A 19,254-nucleotide genomic window follows, 5' to 3' on the forward strand; every position below is an offset into this window, starting at 1 on the left:
CGTATCTCCTCGCCATGCGCCACGACCCTCCAAATGTCTGGCAAACGCAAAACAACCAGATATTTGCGCGTCTTTACGCGTGAGTGTTTGATTACGTTCCGGTATGTTTACTGGCTGCTGCATGTGTTTGCTTTGGAGAGAAGGGGAGTGTGCGTGTGTGTGTGCGCGTGTGTGGCCCCGGCTTGGTGACAGCGCAGCCTCCATGACCGTTTTCCGTCGCTAGGAGGCAGAGCGCGATCAGAAAATCCAGCGTTCAACTTGAACCTGATCGGTTTCACCCCCCCCCCCCCCCCCCCCTACACGGGCCACTATTCGGCAATCTCTAGAATAAAAAAAGAAGGTATACAAGCCGTGGAAAGGGAGAGAGGGAGAGAAGGAGGGAGGGGGACACCCCCCTCCAAATGTACAACTCCTCTTCCTCACTTCGAGCCCACCTATTTAATTTTTCATGCATCGTATTTTTACGCACGGAGTCTGCTGCCGCGCACTGTGTCTGCAGACCTCTGCTTTTACCCCCCCCATAAAAAAAGAAAGGAAAAGAGAAAGACCTTTCACCACGCATTGATCCACTTTAGTCACGCAGATTATTTCTGCTTCTGATTATTTTATATTTCTATTGTTTTGTTGTTGAATTTGAGATTTATTTTTACACCCCTTCATCCTGCTTTTGCAGGTTAAATTACACGATTAGAATTATTCTAGAATATATTTCAAATGGTTGATTCCAGAATCTTTCTTCCAAGGTTCATCAGTTTTTAAATGTTTCATCGGTGGATCAGGTGGAACTTTTAAAATCTAGTTTTTTATTATTAATGTTTTAATGGACATTTTTGTTTTGTTCTTCCTCATTCCTGCTTTTTTCATTTCACCCAGTTTCTCTGCCTAAAAATAGATATAATTCATGCATATTTATACATTTATAATTATATATGTTTAAATTTAAAATGAAGTGCTTTGAAATTATTTTATTTATTCAAAGATCTTAAACTGAATGGAATAAAAAAAAGAATTCAGCTGTTAAACAGCTGAATGGACGGAAGCGGCGTTCATGGATTTTATTTTATTTTTGTCACTTTTTCCTAATAATCTCCCCCCCCCCCCCCCCCCTCCCGGAGCTGTTGTATCATATGCATGGATGGGGGGAGGAGGAAAAGGGGGGGGGGGGGGGTACAAACTGGGAATTCATGGCGTTATCTCCACGTCCCAGTTTGCACACAGATGTCGTGCAGGATTGCTGCATTCAAATGATATTTCCTTGAGGGTTGTCGTCCACATCCAGACACACACACACACTTACACTTGTGCATTCCCCCACACACACGTATACACACATGCGCAGGAACATTATCCATTTTATCAGACAAAATCTGATCCAATCACCCAGACGGTGAAAATTAAAATCTATTTTTTGACTCTCAGTGGTTTTAAGTTCATTAAATGTGAAATTGATGGCGGAGTAAAGAAGGTCAGCATCCGTCAGGCGGCGAGCGCCGAGTCAGACGCTTCACCTTGGGCGGGAAGCTCGTCTTTAAAAGAGGGACAGTGAATTATGTCCTCCCGTTTCGCTTGCTTAAATCAGCCGGCCGCCACGTTCACGCTCCTCGCCCACCGCAGTCGGACGGCACCTGACAAAAGGCTTCCTTAAGGAGTGGTCGGGAGTTGATCCGACCCGGAGGCGCGAGGAACCGAGCTGGACCGTCCATTTTGGGGCGGCTTTGCTGAGGAGTTTTTCTCCTCTGCAGATTACAGGATCCGAACCGGCACAAACACGGTTAGGCTAGTCGAACTCATGAAACGCTGAGTTTCAGGGTGAACGCTGTGTTTAGCCCTCGCTCTCAAAGCCGCCCTGTCATTGGCTGAGAAATTGTTACCTAGAAGAATGGGATTTGAGCTTCCCGGCTGTCCGGGACGTTCTTCCCCACCGTGTGATGTCGGATCCACGTCGGCTGGCGCTGTAATCATTTCTCCTGCATCACATGCATTTCTCTCATTACAAGCCCCCCCCGCCCCCACGTCAGGCTTGTGTTTAGAATCGATTAACTTTGATCCTCTTTGTGACCGACTAAAGAAGAGGAGGAGGGAAATATGAACGCCACCTTCTAATTCCCTCTTATTTTTGCTAACTCGTCTTCCTCCTCTTCTTCCTCTTCCTCTCTGCCGCCCCAGCAGCCGAGCCCCTCTCCAGGGCCATTGTCTCGTCGGAGGAACTGTCGGAGCGCTGCTCGGAGCACTCGGAGGAGAGCGGCGGCCTCAACGGGCACCATCCGGGCCCCCCCGTGGGCCAGCTGGCCCGGCTGGGTCACGATGCTCGCCACTCGCTGGAGCAGGACCTGCTGACTTGCGGCCAGTGCCAGGCGACCTTCCCCTGGCGGACATCCTGCTCTTCATCGAGCACAAGAGGAAGCGATGCCACGGGCCGCCGTGCCTGGCCATGGGCCGGGGTCTGGACAAGCCCCCTTCGCCCTCCCCCGGCCTGGCCCTCACCCCGTCGCCTGCGTTGGGCTCCCTGCGCAGCCGGAGGCCCGTGGAAGTGGGCGTCCAGGCCACGCTGGCAGAAGAGGACGACGACCGGTTCCTGTCGCCTCGAGGGAACTGCCCCAAACAGGAGCCGCTCCCAGGTAACCGGCCCGGCTGCACGCCGACCGACAAGCTCCGCCTCCGGGTCCAGAGTCCAGGACGGGACGAGTGTGTTGTCCGAGACGGGTTCTTTTTGTGGGCGACCCGGTGATTGTGTTGTTGCGTGACGAGTCCGTGGAGCCGCCGGTGCAGCCCAAACCCGGTTGTTTAGGGGACGCACACGGCAACCATCGTTAAGGAAAGGAGCCTGCTTGGCTCAGAGTTGATGGGGTACTGGGGGGGGGGGGGGGTCGGGGGTCGACTGTTGTAGATAAACATCACGGAGACGTCACAGGTGTGAAGGAAACCCGAGAGAACCCGGGGGCTTGGTCCCGGCTCTGCCTGCGTGTGCGTGTGTGTGTGTGTGCGTGTGTGTGTGTGCGTGCGCGGGTGTGTGTGTGTGTGTGTGTGTGTGCAACTTTCAGTCTTGGGAGGAACTACAGCCTCTTTCTGGGACTGGGTGCGTGGAGTGTGTTTCCTGCTCTCACTTTGACTTCACTTGAATTTTCACGTCACGCTAACCCCCCCCCCCCATAACTCGGGACAGGAGGGGGGGGGGGGGGGGCAATCTTAGCTTTGCTCTTTGAAGGAAAGTTGTTTATTTAAAGTGAACTATCGTCACCAGTCATTTGCAGCAACTCCTTTTTCTAAATATTTTATTTGCCCTTGCATTTTCACGAGGGGCAGTTTTTAGTGGTGAGTGGGTGGGTGGGGGGGGGGGGGGGGGATAAAATAGGACAGCAAAACACCCCCGCTTTGCTAATCGGTGTTTTAAACTGTGCCTTTTTGGGTCTGATCAGCTCGAGACGAATCCGTTTTATTTTTAAAGATGAAGCCGCTCGTTCCTCTGCGGTGAATATACATTTCAACACCCACTCACAAGCACACGCACGTGCACACACACACGCACACACACACACACACACACACACACACACACGCAGGCAGACACTCAGCAGCTAAACTGGGTTATTAGAGTGATTTACATCACAATGCAGCGTCTGGTTGGTTGAAAGCGCTGTGTGTGGGAACGTCTTGGACGGAACAGTTGTACTCTCAGACGGGGGGGGGGGTCGGGGGGGGGGGGCGGTCTGATGGTAATGTGGGCAGAACTGCAGAAGAACCGGGCTTTTAAATTAATTTATTTGTGTCTGTTCTCTTTTTGTTGTCTGCTCTGTCAGCCGCTGGACGCACACGGATAGGCGTGGACCCCCCGTTCCCCCCCGTTCCCCCTGTTCCCCCGCCCCCGGTTTCATCCTAATTGAGCCAAACTGTCACGGAAAATATGTGAAAAACTGAAACCAAAAATATGTTGGAATTTCAGCCACCGTCCAAGAGCTCCTGTGTGTGTGTGTGTGTGTGTGTGTGCAAGCAAAATGTTGATCAGTGATGCAAAAAGGCAGCAGACCCGCCCACGCACACCCAGACCCAATTCCACCAGACCCCCCCCCCCCCCCCCCCCCCTCTACCATTATTCTATTAATCCCTGAATGAGATGAAATTTCTGATTATAATCTCCAGAGGCTCCCCACATTCAGAAACACATCGCTAATGTCTCAACAGAGAAGTGTGTGTGTGTGTGTGTGTGTGTGCGTGTGCGTGTGGACATGCCGCTCTCTCTTCTTTTTATTTTATCCAAGAGGTTAAGAAAGAAATTTAAATTTTAAATTAATTCTTTGTGGATTATTTCTACAATAAATACATTTTTAAATACGGTTCTCTTCTGTCCAGTTTCCGGTCGATTAGGAATTCAATCCGTCCCTCGTGAGTAACTCCCATCCGTGTCCGGATTCAGCCTCCGGTGATTACTTTTTGTATTAGCTATTCCCAAAGATGATTCCATCACTGTCCGAGACTCCCTGCGTTTTTATCCGGGCCTTCCTTTTTGGTTCATTTGCCGAACACTCACCTTATTCACCTGTGATTAGCATTTAGCTTATCATCCCCGGCTAATGCTACTAATCTGAAAACGCATTAGATCGAATCTAACGCCGTCCCATCAGATCTCCGGCTCATGTTCTGTCCCTCTTCTTCTTCTTTTAGACTCGTCTCCTCAACAGTTCATGCAAACCCGGCAGCGATCCGGTTGATCGGTTACGCTAGGTTTGGTGTGTCTCGCGCTGTGGCGAGCCCACAGCGAGACTTCCCACGCGGGTCGCCGTCACTAATCTGTTCTTGCTCTCTCTTTCTTTCCCAAAGATAAGAAACAAAAATACTTAGTGGACTGTAGCGCTGCGGCGCTTCTCTCCCGGCGTGGCGACAATCCGACTGTCGGCAAATTTGAATGAGTGTTCGGGATGTCAACATGTCGGCGTGTGAGGCTAACGCATCTAGCTGCGAGCTAACGTGCGCCGCAGGTCGCGAGGGGACGGAAAAGATGCTGCGTTTTAGATTCAGCACATAAACTGTCGCTGCTGATTCGTATTTGGCTGTGTGTGTGTGTGTGTGTGTGTGAGACATAAAGCAGCTTCCCGCCGTCTCCGGTGGGATCGTGTCGGGGCGGCGGCATCGGGCGCACTAATTCTTCCCCGTTTGTTGCCTTAAAGAATCGGAAGCCGAGGCGTCGACGCTTTTCCTCCCCGGATCAGACCCCTCTTTCCCCAGATTGCGACACGAGCGGCTTGTTTTGTCTTTCTGCTCCGGTTTTGCAGGCTTTCTGTCGTAAATCTGTCGTCTCCCGGCCCACACAGACACGCCGCTGACATCATGATGACATCATCGGGGTTTATTTACAGCACAGAAGTCATTATGCAATCGGCTTCTGAGGTGGAACAGCCTCGACCGAGACACGTAAACCGATCTGTCTGCGTGTAATCTGTGGAATTCCCCGTTAAACTTCCCAGGACTCTCCGAAGTACCTACAAGCAGGACGACGGATCCCGCCAGGGCTGCGACCTTTGACCTTTGAGATCCTCGCCTGATTATTTGGGAATCTGAATCAGCTGTGGTGCTTTTTTTTGGTGCAAATTACATTCATCATCACTGCAATAACTGCAAACTGCTATAATTTAACGGGCGGTTTTACAGCAGCATCGGACGCCGTCTCCACGGCCAGTTACGCAGGAAGTGATGCGTTTTACATGTGGAATAAATAGAAGAAGAGCAGGGCGTGATTGCAGCCGCCAGCCGAACAGACAACAACCACAACAAAGGACGAAGACGGAGGAAGACGTCACGTCGGCCACACGCTGCGACGGACAGCCGCTCCCTGGGAACGCCGGCGGCGGCGGCGGCGGCTACTGAAGACGGATCCGCAGAAAACAAAACATCTCCCAGATGATTACGGTCTGAGACGCAGCGGAGAACGAGACATGAAAGGACTCGCCGCAGCGGGGACGGCGTGTATGACGTCGAAGCGCTGCTGAACTCCCGCCGTGATTGATTAGCGATTATTGATCCGGCTCGTGTTTACGCGAGTGATTCGACGTCCACGCCGCGCCTCCTCCTGCTGGCCGCTCGCGCTGTGTGTGTGTGTGTGTGTGTGTGTTTATCCCAGTGTGCACACAAGAATGCACACACGGCTTATTATGTGGAAGGCCTGTTCATAAAACTGTTTATACACTACACACACGCGCGCACACGCACACACACACACACACACACACTTTGCTGAGGATGTGGGCTGCACACAACAAAAAGTTGCGTCTCAATATTTTCCCTGGATAATTAGACGATGTTCTCCGTCTGTTAGGAAGTGTTTGTAAAATGATCCCATTCCTCCTGAAGTTTGAATCCGTCCTCAGACGTGCGGCTCCGCGCCGCGTCTTTAGCGACGTAGCCGCAGACGGCGCTCACGTCTCCGCCATCTGTTGCTTCTTTGCGTCTTTCTGTTTTTGATTGAGTTCCGAGTGTTTCTGAGGTTTACAAGTCGGTCTGACATTTAAAGATGGCCGCCTTCTGAGTGGCACGCACGCACACACACACTCCTTCATCTCTGTAAATCTAAAGCAGGTTTAGCGTGGAGTGAAGTCATCTTCAACGCGGGGTAACGTGTTATTCCCGTGAACCCAGGCGGCCCGCCTCATCTGCATGTATTTAACCAATCATTGTTAGCGGCGTTCCGGGTGGCGTTGCAGACGAGTTTTATTTTCTTCCTGCTCCCCCGGAAAACTCGGATCACGGATTGCGGATCAGGCTCCTTGTTGAGTTGAGGCTAAAACTCCTTAATTTGCAGAGGATGACGGCTTTTATTCACCAATGATTCCGGATCGGATCGAGGCTCCGGTGTGTGTTTGGGTTCTGGATTGCAGGAAAGGAAGATGCGCCCTTTGGTTCCTAATTCGTCCCTATTGTGCTGCCGAAACTACTTATTGATTAATCGCTAATTCTCATAATGGCTCATCTTCCCTTCTTTGGCCGATTGAATATTTTACAGTAATTGTTAGCATTTCATTATTATTTTTTTTTACATTTAAAGTCACTTCCTTAGCTTTTGGCTCGTAAGAGATTTACTTATTATTTTTTTAATTTTCAGAAGACACAGAAAAATGTCCGAACCGTGGAGGAACGCTCCGTTTACTAAAACTAAGACCCGTAAACACCGACCCGTGAGGAAGCCGCCATCGCCAGCAGCAGCTCTGACTTCTCCTGATAATTTGCGGCGGCTCATTTGAATTTTAAGCGCTACTTTAATCTTCAAAGCTCAAACAGCTTTATGAATATGCATGCGGTGGGCAGACTTTAGTTCATTACCTAGTTGTAAATTCTAATGACCATTAGGTCCTCACAGTAATTGCCAATTGTTTTGCATTTTTGATTGGCCTATTACCATGCACATCCGTGGCGCACATCAGCCACGCTTGTCAGAGCCGGCATGTCTAGGTGTGTGTGTGTGTGTGTGTGTGTGGAAGCTCAGGATGTTTTTCTGCCTTGAATGAAAGTTGCTTTTTTTTTTTATTGTGGGGAGATTGAGAGACGAGGCAAAGATTGGACATATTTAATTTACACGATGTCTCGTCTGTTCCGTCATTACGCCGCTCGCCTAGCACACACACACACACACACACTAGAATACACCCAATGCAAACCATCTGGCTCGCTCCACAACGTGTCCGTCTTAACATGGTAAAATGATTTCTCAATGCCCGTCTCTCCATCCCTCCCTCCTTCTCTCTCTCCGTCAGACTATTCATTTTAGTGTCACCCCCACCTTCCCGTTTCTCCTTGAACAAACAGATGTCAGATACTTCTCTTTTCCCTCTCCTCCTTCCTCCCGGCTCGATCCGAGGCTGCCATTTTGGAGACGGCGATTCGTCTTCCAAAGTGAGCTTCTCTGTAAACACGGACGGAAAAAGAGAAAGAAAAAAAAATATCTCCATTGTTCTGTCATCAGCAGAAAAATTCAACAATGTGTGTGTGTGTGATGTGGTTGTGAACACACACACACACACACACAGCGTTTGGTTCCTTTGTGTTCTGAAGATGTCGGTTCTCCAAGTAGTTTTTGTTAGAAGAAGAAAAAATAATCAATAAAATGAGGAAATCTTCGTCTAATAATGAGGAAAATAAAGAAAATGAGAACAAAGAGCAACGACAAACAACCGGTGCACATCTTTACTTCCCTTTGTTGCTGTTCTCCCCATCCGTTCACCTCCCATGACACACACACACACACACACACCTCGTGTCTTCCTGGTTTGTGTACGACTGTTGTGTGTGAACCTACATAGCGATGAAAAGGAATTCTTAATTGCCCAGAAATGAGCAATGTTACAAACGGTGGTGTAATGGACGCAGCCGAGGGGAAGGTGTGTGTGTGTGTGTGTGTGTGTCTGTTTTGCGGGGTTGTCTCCGGTGGGACTCACAAGGCCTGTTTCCTGAGGTCTCTTTTAGCTCCACTACACACACACACACACACACACACACCCTTTATACCTCTGGCTGCTGTTACTCACTTCAAAGTTGTTAATATTCAGCTGGGAAACTGTATCCAGACGCGGCTAAATTATTAAGCGTATGAACTTTTTAGGCCGTAAGATGAACTGATGGGCCACATCTCTCCTCTTCCTCACGTGTGTGTGTGTGTGTGTGTGTGTGTGCCCTCTCCTTCTGCCCAATGCTTGGTCTTTGGCCAAGGGCATGCATAATTGATCCCGTGCCCACTATCATTTTCTTCATGTAATTGCCCCAGTAAGATATGATGAAATCTAATGGATAATTTATTCCCCCAAAACGGATAAAGAGCTGCCAGAATAAAGCTTATAGCCCGAGTGTGTGTGTGTGTGTGTGTGTGTGTTTAGCAGGGCGCACACACGCACACATATTCCAGCTTTGCGTGGTCAGTCTGGAGGGAAACGTTAAATGATATAGTTGCTTAGGAATGAAGGAAATCGGAATCAATTATTAGGATCTCTGTATTTTTTTTTAAGTTAAAAATCTTAAAATGCATCTTTTGTGGCTGAAATTAATCTTTATAATGTAAATAATAAATGTGTGTATAATTATTAGCATAAATACAAGAGAATGTATGGACTTTAATCCTCGGGATATCTGAATCTAAAACATAAAAACCCGCAGCAAAAAGAACGCCTCCTCCGTCTCACCGCCGCTGAAACGTCCGACTTGACCTGACGCCCCCCCTCACGGAAAACCGACAAAATGTGCATTTAAAAATAAACACTGAGCGAGACTGAATTCCTTGAACTCTTGTCTCCTGACAAATATTCCAGGAGCAAAGCCAGCCGGAGCGTTTTCAGCCACGGAAGACAAAAATCAGCTTCACCTGCTCTTTACGAATCGCCCTTCGTTTTTTTCACTCGCTTCTCCTTCTTTGTCTTCTCTCCCTTCTTTCCCTGCCGCGGCGCCGCGTTCCGTCGGAAGACGTGTTCCGACACGCCTGTTTTTAACACGGATGCTGTCTCACACACACATCCCGTCTACCTGCCTCCATTTAACCTCGCCCGTTTGGCCTTTGTTTGATTTCTGACATCTGTTTCTGGTTGGAAAGCCTCCGTTTGAAGGTGTGAAGTGTGTGTGTGTGCGTGTGTGTGTCAGCTGACACACTATCTTTGCTGCGTGGGGGAAATGCAGGCCTCGATTTGCAGCGCTGGGAGCGGTGGGATGGGGGAGAAGAAAGCTGAAAGAGAGAGGGAGATGAGGAAGAGGAGGAGAGGGCTATAAGGGGGAGAGCACCCTGGGGGGGGATAGAGAGAGAAAGAGAGAGAGGGTGGAGCGAGGTAGGAAAGGCTGGGTCCTGGTGGCGGCTGTCCATTAACAGATGAACTTGGCAGATGCCCAACTGTTTGATGAGACGGGTGTCATAAGGGTGTGTGTGTGTGTGTGTGTGTGAGACACACACACACACACACACACACACGCTTCAATAGAACCATTTCAGGCTGGTTTGCTGTTTGCTGGCATGGAAACTGGGCCACGGAGGGTTAAAGAAGCACAGAAAGTAAAAACAACCCAAAAAGTTCAAAAGCACACAGAAAGAGAAGAAGAAGAAGAGAAACCCCGACAGCAGATTTCCACTGATGCCGCTGACCCGCCTGGCCCTGCGCTTGAAGAGGCAGAGAATCGCTCCGACACGGCGGCGAGGAAGCAGCAGGAAGTGGAATATACATGTTTTTAACCTCTGAGGCGCTGCTGCTTGTGTAACTGGGTGCGGGAGTACATTTATATTTACACCAACAGCCGGGGTTAGGGAGGCGCAGCGGGGAGGAGGGAGCGCCGCACGCGTTCTGCTGCTGTTTGCTGCCGAGCAGGTTCAGTGAAGCCCGTGCCTTGCTTAAGGGCGCTGGCGTGGCGGTTGAACACCTGCTGCTGGGAACGGAGGGACTCTCTTCCCGGCGCTGGCTGTCAGGACGTTCCCGCTGGTCTTGTGATTTATTCCCAGTTCCTCTGGAATGCCGTGCATCTGCGCTGCTCCCGTAGAGCCTTGCTCGAGGGCACAGGGGAAGCATCGGCGTTCGCTTTATCAGTTTTAGATCGGCAGAAAAGACGCTGGTTAAATTTGCACGATGTGGCCGACCCTCACGATGAAGCACCCGCTCCTCATCGTCGTCACGCTCCGCGTTGAAAGGTGGCGGGAAGAGAGGGATGCTGGGAACGAAGCGGGAATGACGTTGAATTTATTAACTCATGCGCAGCTTTAAAAAAAAAACACAAAGCAATAATTTAAAGTACTAAACAGGAATTTATTTTAGATAAAAAAATAAAAAGATGCTTTTCAGGGTCGACATGGATGTTTCTACGTCACATTCAGCGTGTGTGTGCGCGTGCGCGTGTGCGTGCACCATGTCTCCAGCGAGTTACGATGCTCTGTTCGCGGTGCGCTTGCGCCTACGATCCGACCCGAAACACGTGGGGCGAACACGCGGCGATTAGCTTACGCAACGGCCCTTCCTGCGGTCGTACGGGCGGTTCGGCTAAACGGTTCGGCGGCGGCGGCGGCGTTTCATCACTCGCAGCCCTGCCGACACGTTCGATTTGCATAATGGCTGCTGTGCAAGTCGATTTTAGAGCAACGGGACGAGATCAGAGCGTCGGTCGTGATGGGGCTTTGTGTTTTAGCTGCAGGCCGCGGGCTCCTGGTGTGAACGCGCTGAAGTAGCAGCATTAGCATTAGCCGAGGCTGTAAAACGGGCGCAGCTCCTTCAGTCCTGAAAGCAGAGTTATTACCGCTCCCGCCTTCGGCTACGTCTCTGCTCGCTTCCTCTCCTGCAGGCTGTTTGTGGCAGCGTTCCGACATTAAAGATGAGCGCTGCCTGGCTCGGAGCGGCCATATCGGCTACCTCCTTTTCTCCCCGAGCTCTAATCTTCGGTAAACATAGAAATCAGCTCCCGGCTCTGTCAGGCAGATGCAGGCCGGCGGCGGCGTCCTGCTGCGATACGTCCCGCTAAAGCCTGGATTTAAAGTTCGGAGGCATTTCGGAGAGAGGAGTTTATGCAGGAGTTGGGCGGAGGAGGGCATCTGTTCTTTTTTTCTGTATATTTATACCTCAGAGAGGAGGAGAAGAAGACAAAAAGCTGAAACCGGGATGTCGTCGGCCACAAGAAGAGGAGGACGAGCGAGACTCCTGAAAGAGAGACGAAGATGAAGTAGAATAAAGCAGCAGAACGATTCCTCCGCCACGCAGAAAGAGCCACGTTGTGATGTGACCCATGTCCAGCTCCATGTACGCATAAAAGCGTCTGTCTTCAAAGGCGTGCGTGTGTGTGTGTGTGTGTGTGTGTGTGTGCGTATGTGTGTGAATGATCTATGGTTTGTGTTTACTGTGCCATATTTCGACCTGGCCTCCCGTCACTGGCGTATGAATGATAAATTGCGGATGTCCATCGGATTCACCCGAGCACCTGTGGTCCTTCGCGCCCCCCCTCGCGCCCCCCCCCCCACGCCCCCCGGCCGTGCGGCAGGGAAGCAGAAATAATAAATAAGTAAGCAAAGCGAGGCATAAACAAAAAGGCCTCTTAGGGACGAGACTTCTCTCAACAGGACGCAAGATTTATGGACGCTTTATCTGTAAACTTAGGAACTACTTTCCGCGGCGGAGGTGGAAAAGCTAACTCGGCTAGCTAGAGATGCGGCTCGAGAGGACGTTGCTTCTGCGCAGACAAAGAAAGAATACAGCTCCTAATTTTGAGGAATTCCGTGGCTTATAGAGAATATTTAAATAATTTCAGCGTTCTTTTTTTTTTATAAGCCAGATGTGACGTTTAAGGACCTTCCTCTCTGTTAATCTACGTTCCTAATCTCAGAGCAAAGCTCTCGGACACTCAGTCACGGCTTTATCTCCCGGCGGCCTTTATCTATCGCTTTTGATGGAGATTTCAGCTTCCCTCTGAGCCAGCAGGTTATTGTCTGACCGGTTATCCACAGAGATAACGTAATCACCGCTCGGAACAAAGATCGTGCAAAAGAGTCATCTTTAAAAATTAAAACCCGGGGAGCTGTGAGTGTGTGTGTGTGTGTGTGTGTGTGTGTGTGTGTTTGCCGCGTCACGTTGCAGCCCAGCAGCGTGTTTTCCCCCCGTCATGGTTTGGGTATTAATAAGCCGATGGTTATTTATGGCCGAGTCGCCAGCGGATCGAGGCTTTCTTGTGTTTTCGGGTCGCACTAATTAATTTCTGACAGAGGCTGATTCACGAAGCGTTTTCACCCGCGATCATTGTCTTGTTTTCTTTGGCGAGTTTTTAATTTGAGACTCTGTGACGAGTTTCGTTGCAACCATAACCCGTCAGCTCTGCTTCGGCCCTTTTGAGACGCTCCCGGCTCTTCGTCTGCGAGTGTTTGACGCTGCACGCGGCTGCGTTGTGTTGAACATGGAGGCCTTGAAAGCATCACTACTTACCTCCTCCTCCTTCTGGTTCCCGTCTCGGCTTCTCCTTGTTTTTCTCTTCGTCTCCCTCCCTTCTCTCCTCCATGTTTTCGCCGCCTGTTTGTCTCGGTAACAGTAAATACCCTCGCCACCTGACACACATCCACCTTTCTACTTGACCGCGCACACGGAGAAGGTTAGCGCCGTGTGTGTGCGCGGGCGAGGCGGCGTATTCTCCAGTGACCCTCTGCCCTCTGGTTTAAAGCAGCGAGTGAATGCGAACACACACACACACCTACACACACACACACACACACACTCCCCCTTGCCTGAGATAAAACACGGGTTTAATCTTTGACACCGTGTCCAAACCGGCCTCTTCGCAGGTGAGGAGAGCCTCCTGGGGGGTGTGTGTGCGTGAAGCAGTTAGTTTCGGCCTGACCTAAATGTGGAGGACAATAGCCTGGAGGGTGTGTGTGTCTGTGTGTGTGTGTGTGTGTGTGTGTGTGTAGTTACTGTAGGATTTGCCGCCTCTGTTTGTTTGTGAGTTCCTGCTTTTTCTTGCCGGTTTGCTTCCGCTACGTGGGGTGGGGTGGGGGTTGGGCTGGGGGGGGGGGGGTTGATACCTCCCTTTCAAGCCGACCAGTTTCAGTTTCAGTTGTGAAAAATCATATTTGGGTTAATCACAATTGTACAATTTAACAGAATCCAAACAGCAGCTACAGTCATTGTAAGTTCTCCCCAGACAGCGCCCCCTTGTGGTCGCCATGTTCTCCTCGTGAGTACTTCTAGCCACAATGCAGACCCTCCTCTACATTAGCTTCATTTGTTACACAACCTAGCTTGAGTGTGGTTACACAAAGAACGGCGTTATAGAACACAGTGTCGTCTGCATATAGTGTGATACTGTATTAAATAACGCAGCATCAACAATCAGCCACCGTCTCCAGGAGCTCCTGGACTGGAATAAACGGGGCAGTATCAGACACTGCTGGGAATACTGAGCAAAAAAGTTTGTGTTTCAGGGCCTTAAAGTCCAACTCAGAGTCGTACATGCTATACGATCATCTGTTGGCCCGCAGAGCGCTGGCACAGACTCATTCCGAGGTGGAAAATCTGTCCTGCCGGCCAAGTCTCTGCTATTGTAGACACCTAGAAATAGTATTTTGTGCCCCCAGCCTCTATAAAATCCCAGAATTCCTGTTCCTATTGCAGCACTCACTGATGATGGGGATGTTTCAAATGGAGATATTGACCTTTTAGGAATATTTACCATGTAATGCAATTATACCACTAATGGATTTGGCCCACTGATCTTTTTATGCACTGTGTCAGCGGGCCAGTAAAACATAGCTGGCTTTATTACAACACACACACACACCAGTCGGGCCCAGTGCTCATTTGCGTGTGTATGTTCAACATCTATAATCCTCCCTCCCTTGTGCAATCAAATACACGCACACAGACACACATGCATGCACACACACACACACACACACACACACGTGCGCAGCAGACCTCTTGCGAGTGTGTGTCTGCCAAGTTGGACGGCAGGCTGCCAGCAAAAAGGGGGCTGTGATTGGGGTGAAGGCTCATCTGCTGGGGTTAGCCAAACACACACACACACACACACACACACACACAGACCCAGAGCCTGCTAAGGTTAACAGGGCTAATTAGCTTGACACTGGCTGCAGTGAAGGGGCGTCGGTCTCAGGCCAGCGCTACAGGAGCGCTAGCTGTTGGTGGAATGCTAATGCGTTTAGCCACTGGGGTCAAACTGGTGCAGAGCTGGAACACGCTAGAGCTAACATGCTAAATATCACGTCCACTAGTCCATAAGCCGAAATTATTTTATCTTTCACCGGGAGAAAATTCAGCAAAATGCGTGAACATTTAATTAATGAAGGATGAATTATTAATTAGTACATAATGATTAATTTATTATTGCTGACAGTCTACATTAAATATAAGAGACGTTTTCAATCATTTAATAATCATTATTTATGGACACTAATTTATTTATAGTTCATTAAGCTTATCAGTGCATTCTAATATTATGATTCATCACTTCATTTTCTAGGAAACGTTTTATCGTGTTGCTTATTATGGGATGGATATTGTCCATCTTTACTTCTATGGTTAGCTAAACTATGATGTCATCTGTCAGCAGCTCCAGATGATGCTGATGATGATGTCATCAGTGTTTATTTTGAGTGAAGCCGCAGAGTTCATGTTCGGCGAAGTTTATAACGTCGGTCACAACAAGCTGCATTATGGGATTTGTAGTTCTTTCTTGACCCATATGAGGGGATTAGATGACTAAAAACTGCAGAAAAAGATGCCACACAGTGTCACGGGGGGGGACAACTATATTTACAAGGGTAGCACAAGAAGGGACTATTGAATGGTTTGACACCATGTTTTTAGTCCAGACTTCTGCTGGTACCAGTCCAGTGAGGTGGAGGTCCGGGGGGGGTGACGACAAATAATCAACTACAGGAATTAGAAATCAATCTCCGGTTGATTGTTCGTTACGTTAGAGCCGGTTAAAGACCAGATATTTCGGGATATGCTGGGAATTTTTTCCCAATTATGCAAAAACTGCTGAAATGGAGAACTTTGTGGAGGGGCGGAGTCTGAGTCAAGCAGGACAATCGGACGCGTTTAGGATTGTTTGATGGAGGTAAAGTTTTCTTTCTTTCTTTCTCTCAGACAGGACTCTGTGGGCTTTTCTTTTTTCTCTCTGCACCACTTGAGATAAGCGTCCAGGTTATGTTCCTTCGACCCGTGCACACACACACACACATGCACACACACACACACGTCTTCGTCCCCTCCAGCTCTTCCTCCTCCTATAGGTAGATGTATAGGGAGGTAAGGAGGCGGGTGGGACACATTTTTAGAAGTGGAATAGGTAACACACACACACACACACACACACACGGACAGAGCTATGTTTCAACTTGATTTACAGTGCTCAGCTGCAGAGAATGGGGGAGGGAGCGATGACGGGGGGGGGAGGGAGCGATGACGGGGGGGGAGGGGGGGCACAGACAGAGGGAGACTGGGGAGTATAGCTTACAGGTAGCATGTCTGGGACAACAAGACGTACAGTTTTACCAGTTTTAAGCGGTGCAGGGTTTTACGGGGAAGAGTCCAGTTTGTGTTTGGGGATGATTCATTTACGTACCTGGAACGCCCTTTATGTTACCCACAGAACAGACACCGGTGGGGGGAGGGGTCACAGAAATGTTAAAGGGCCAGTTTTCGGTTGTATTCTTAGCCTGGTGTCTTAAAGGTCGGAGACGTGCCGGGACACAGCAGAGACCGTTCCCCGTGCTCTCATTAATCAATACGTGGACTGACCAGCTTTATTACCGGGAGAGCCCATTGATATCGGATATCAATATCAACATACGAGCTGAGAGGAGCGTCCATCTACGGCCTGTTGTGTCTGATGTTAGCGTTAACCCCTTGCGAGCTGCAGCTAGGTGAGCGTCGATCGGCCTCCTGACCTTTTGACCTCGCCCGGTGTTCTGTCTCGTCCTCCGCCGCGCGCCTCATCACATATTTCCAGTATAGAAATGGGAATGAAGCTTGCTTTGATTAAAATCTGATCCGATCCTTTCTTTCCGGTCGACCCGTCGGGACAGATCGCCCGACAGCTGGCGAGGACGCGGCGTGCTGTTTGGTTAGGAGCTGACAGGAAGGAGGCGGCGCTCCTTAAACGTGAGGATCGTGCGCTGGGCGTGTCGGGCTTTCGGGCCGCGTCCGCTCAAGTAGTCTTTCATTCGTTTTTATTGTGGAGACATAAAAACCCGACTTAAAGTGCTGATGGACTCGCTTTATGCAGGAAGTTGAGTCAGGAGTGTGTGTGTGTGCGTGTGTGTGTGCGCGTGTGCGTGTGTGTGTGTGTGTGTGTTTCCTCCGTGATGAGTGATGTTTATGTTTTGTCTTTCCCTCTTCGGCTCTGGAGCGGACAAAGAGGCCGACTTTCCAAAAACAAAAAAGGGAATGGAAAGGGAGGATGGAGAGAGAGAGGGAGGAAAAGGGGGGGGGGGGGGGGGGGGGTAATGAACAGGTACTATCTCATTGTAGGAAAACGTTGCTTCAGCGCGTATCCGGCTCTAAATCATGTCTGGACCTGACCCGATGTGGTTCTCGCTCTCCCTCGGCTCGGATCGGACCCTGTTTATCCTGGAACCGGAGCTACTTTCTCCCCCTCAGGAGAGTCTCCGGCGTCCGTCCAAAGCTCATCGGTGTCCCCCTCAGGAGAGCAGCTTAAAGTTTCGGAATCGTCAAACGTTAGAAATGGAGGATTTGGTGGCGCAGAGGAGTGAAGAGTCGTGACGTTTCACTCAAAGAAGCGAGCCGGCGTCCGGTGTGTGGAGCGGAGCGTAAGCCCCGTTGGGATTGGATTTAATCCCACAGGAGGAGGTTTAACTTTAATATCGTACGCGCTGAGTAACTTTAATCCCATCCAGAGACGTTTGATTTTCACTCCTGACCCCGGCCGACAATTACAGCCCCCTGCATTATACATCTGTTGTTTCGTATGCACGATTCAACCCCCCCGTCCAGTCACATTGATCTTTATCCAATCAGAAAGTCAGGATAAGACGTATAATTAAACACAATGAAGAAAAAATGAGTAAAACGTCACTTCAGAGGGACAAACGTTAAAAAGGTCACCAAAGCAAAAGGGGGAGGGATTAGTCAGGGAATATTACGCAGGCGGAGTCGAGCCGGCGCCGTAATACACCCCAGTAATGATAATAACAGCGAATCTGGAGGAACATAAAGTCTAAAAAACATTAAGAAACTCAGATTAGATTTAAAATAAAGTATCTGAGTCTAAGATGTCGTCGCATCCCGGCGGCGGCAGCAGCCGCCGCGCTCGCTTGGCTTCCTCGGGGAACGCCGTGAACACGCCTCCACCTTTAGCTCGGAGGGTGGGAAGATGGTTTCTCAATTATCCCCGTTGGGCGATCCCCATCCGACCTGTGGCTGTATTTACGCGAATGCCCATTTTATCCATGGCTTTTAATGGCATATAAAAAAAATCACTTCCCCATCAAAATGCCCTCCTAATAGCTTCTCATCGCTGTTTGGGAGCTGTTTGGGTTCGGTCATTAGTCGACCATAAGTGTGTGTGTGCGTGTTTTTGGACCCGGCTGAGCGGCGCTGCTAGGTGGAGTAAGGGGGGGGGGGGGGGCTGCTCATGAGGGTGGGGTCGGTTTAGGGTTTGGGAGTGTGTGTGGCGCAGCACTTAGACCGTACTGGGCCTGATGGGACTGCCAAGGCCCCCACAACACTCTCCAAATCGCTAATGGAGCATCTTTGGGCTCGCGCACACACCTAAAAACACACAAACGCGTCGCGTGGAAGACGCTCGAACATCCGGGAGACTTCTCCTTCACGCCGGATTTTAGGTAAACGTGTTTAAAAACAGCCGCTCCTTCGCCTGGCCTCCTTCGTCGCCGCTTTACCCTCCCTTAATTATTTACCGCCCTTTTTGTCGTCTGCTGGGGGCCAGGCCTCAGGCGCTCGCCACGCCGTGTTTGTGTGTGTAGAAATAAATACCCCTCCACACCCGGGCAGAAGCGACTCCTTTAATATCCAGAGGCCTGACGCTCAGGCAGGCGCTGACCAATCAGGGCTCACCGCGACCGTTCCTCACCTGTACAGGTGTCACACAGCCAGAAGAAGATGAGATCAGTAGATCTCACACCAGTCGGCTTCCTGCTTCTTAGTGAATGGAAGGTGTGGGTGTAAAAGAAAGGCGTTAACTTTAATTAAAACCTCTGCTGCTTCTTTTCAGTTTGGCTTTTTTATGTATTTAAAATTACGATAAGTTGCATCGCAAAAAAGGAATAAAACGTTCACACGTTTACGTTCCTGCAAACCGCAGATGTGCTACTTTTATACGGTTTATAGGTAACACACGTGTGTGTGCGTGTGCGTGTGTCGGTGTGTGTGTGTGAGTGCGTGTGTCGGTGTGTGTGTGTGTGAACAACAACGTTCAACCAATCGGCAACCCAGATTATTTTTCAGAGAATGTTTTGTTTAATTTGCAGACATTTTTCTGGCTTCAAAAGGTGATTTAAAAAATAAAAAGTTCAGTTCACAGAAATGTAAAATCAGCAGCCCAAAATCTGATAAAAATCCGGGTTGATTTGAACAATTTGAATGAAATGCTGCCGCAATATTTTTTTTATATTACAACTTGATGTCCGAATATAGAAAACACAAAACTGAAAAGCGAGTCATGCTGGAATAAATGAAATGAAATGATCGACCCCCTAAAAGTGGACCCTGACTGTCGGCTTCATGCAACCCCCCCCCGGTTGCACCTCATGCACGCCTTGTTTCTCTT

At 49.6% G+C, this 19,254-nt stretch overlaps 1 pseudogene; it reads left to right on the forward strand.

Annotated features, from left to right (window-relative positions):
* LOC137896150 (B-cell lymphoma/leukemia 11A pseudogene) overlaps positions 1-19,254 on the forward strand; it is a 32,954-nt pseudogene that overhangs the window by 3,705 nt on the left and 9,995 nt on the right.

This window comes from Brachionichthys hirsutus, chromosome 7 (genome assembly GCF_040956055.1).
Source record: "Brachionichthys hirsutus isolate HB-005 chromosome 7, CSIRO-AGI_Bhir_v1, whole genome shotgun sequence".
NCBI lineage: Eukaryota > Metazoa > Chordata > Actinopteri > Lophiiformes > Brachionichthyidae > Brachionichthys > Brachionichthys hirsutus.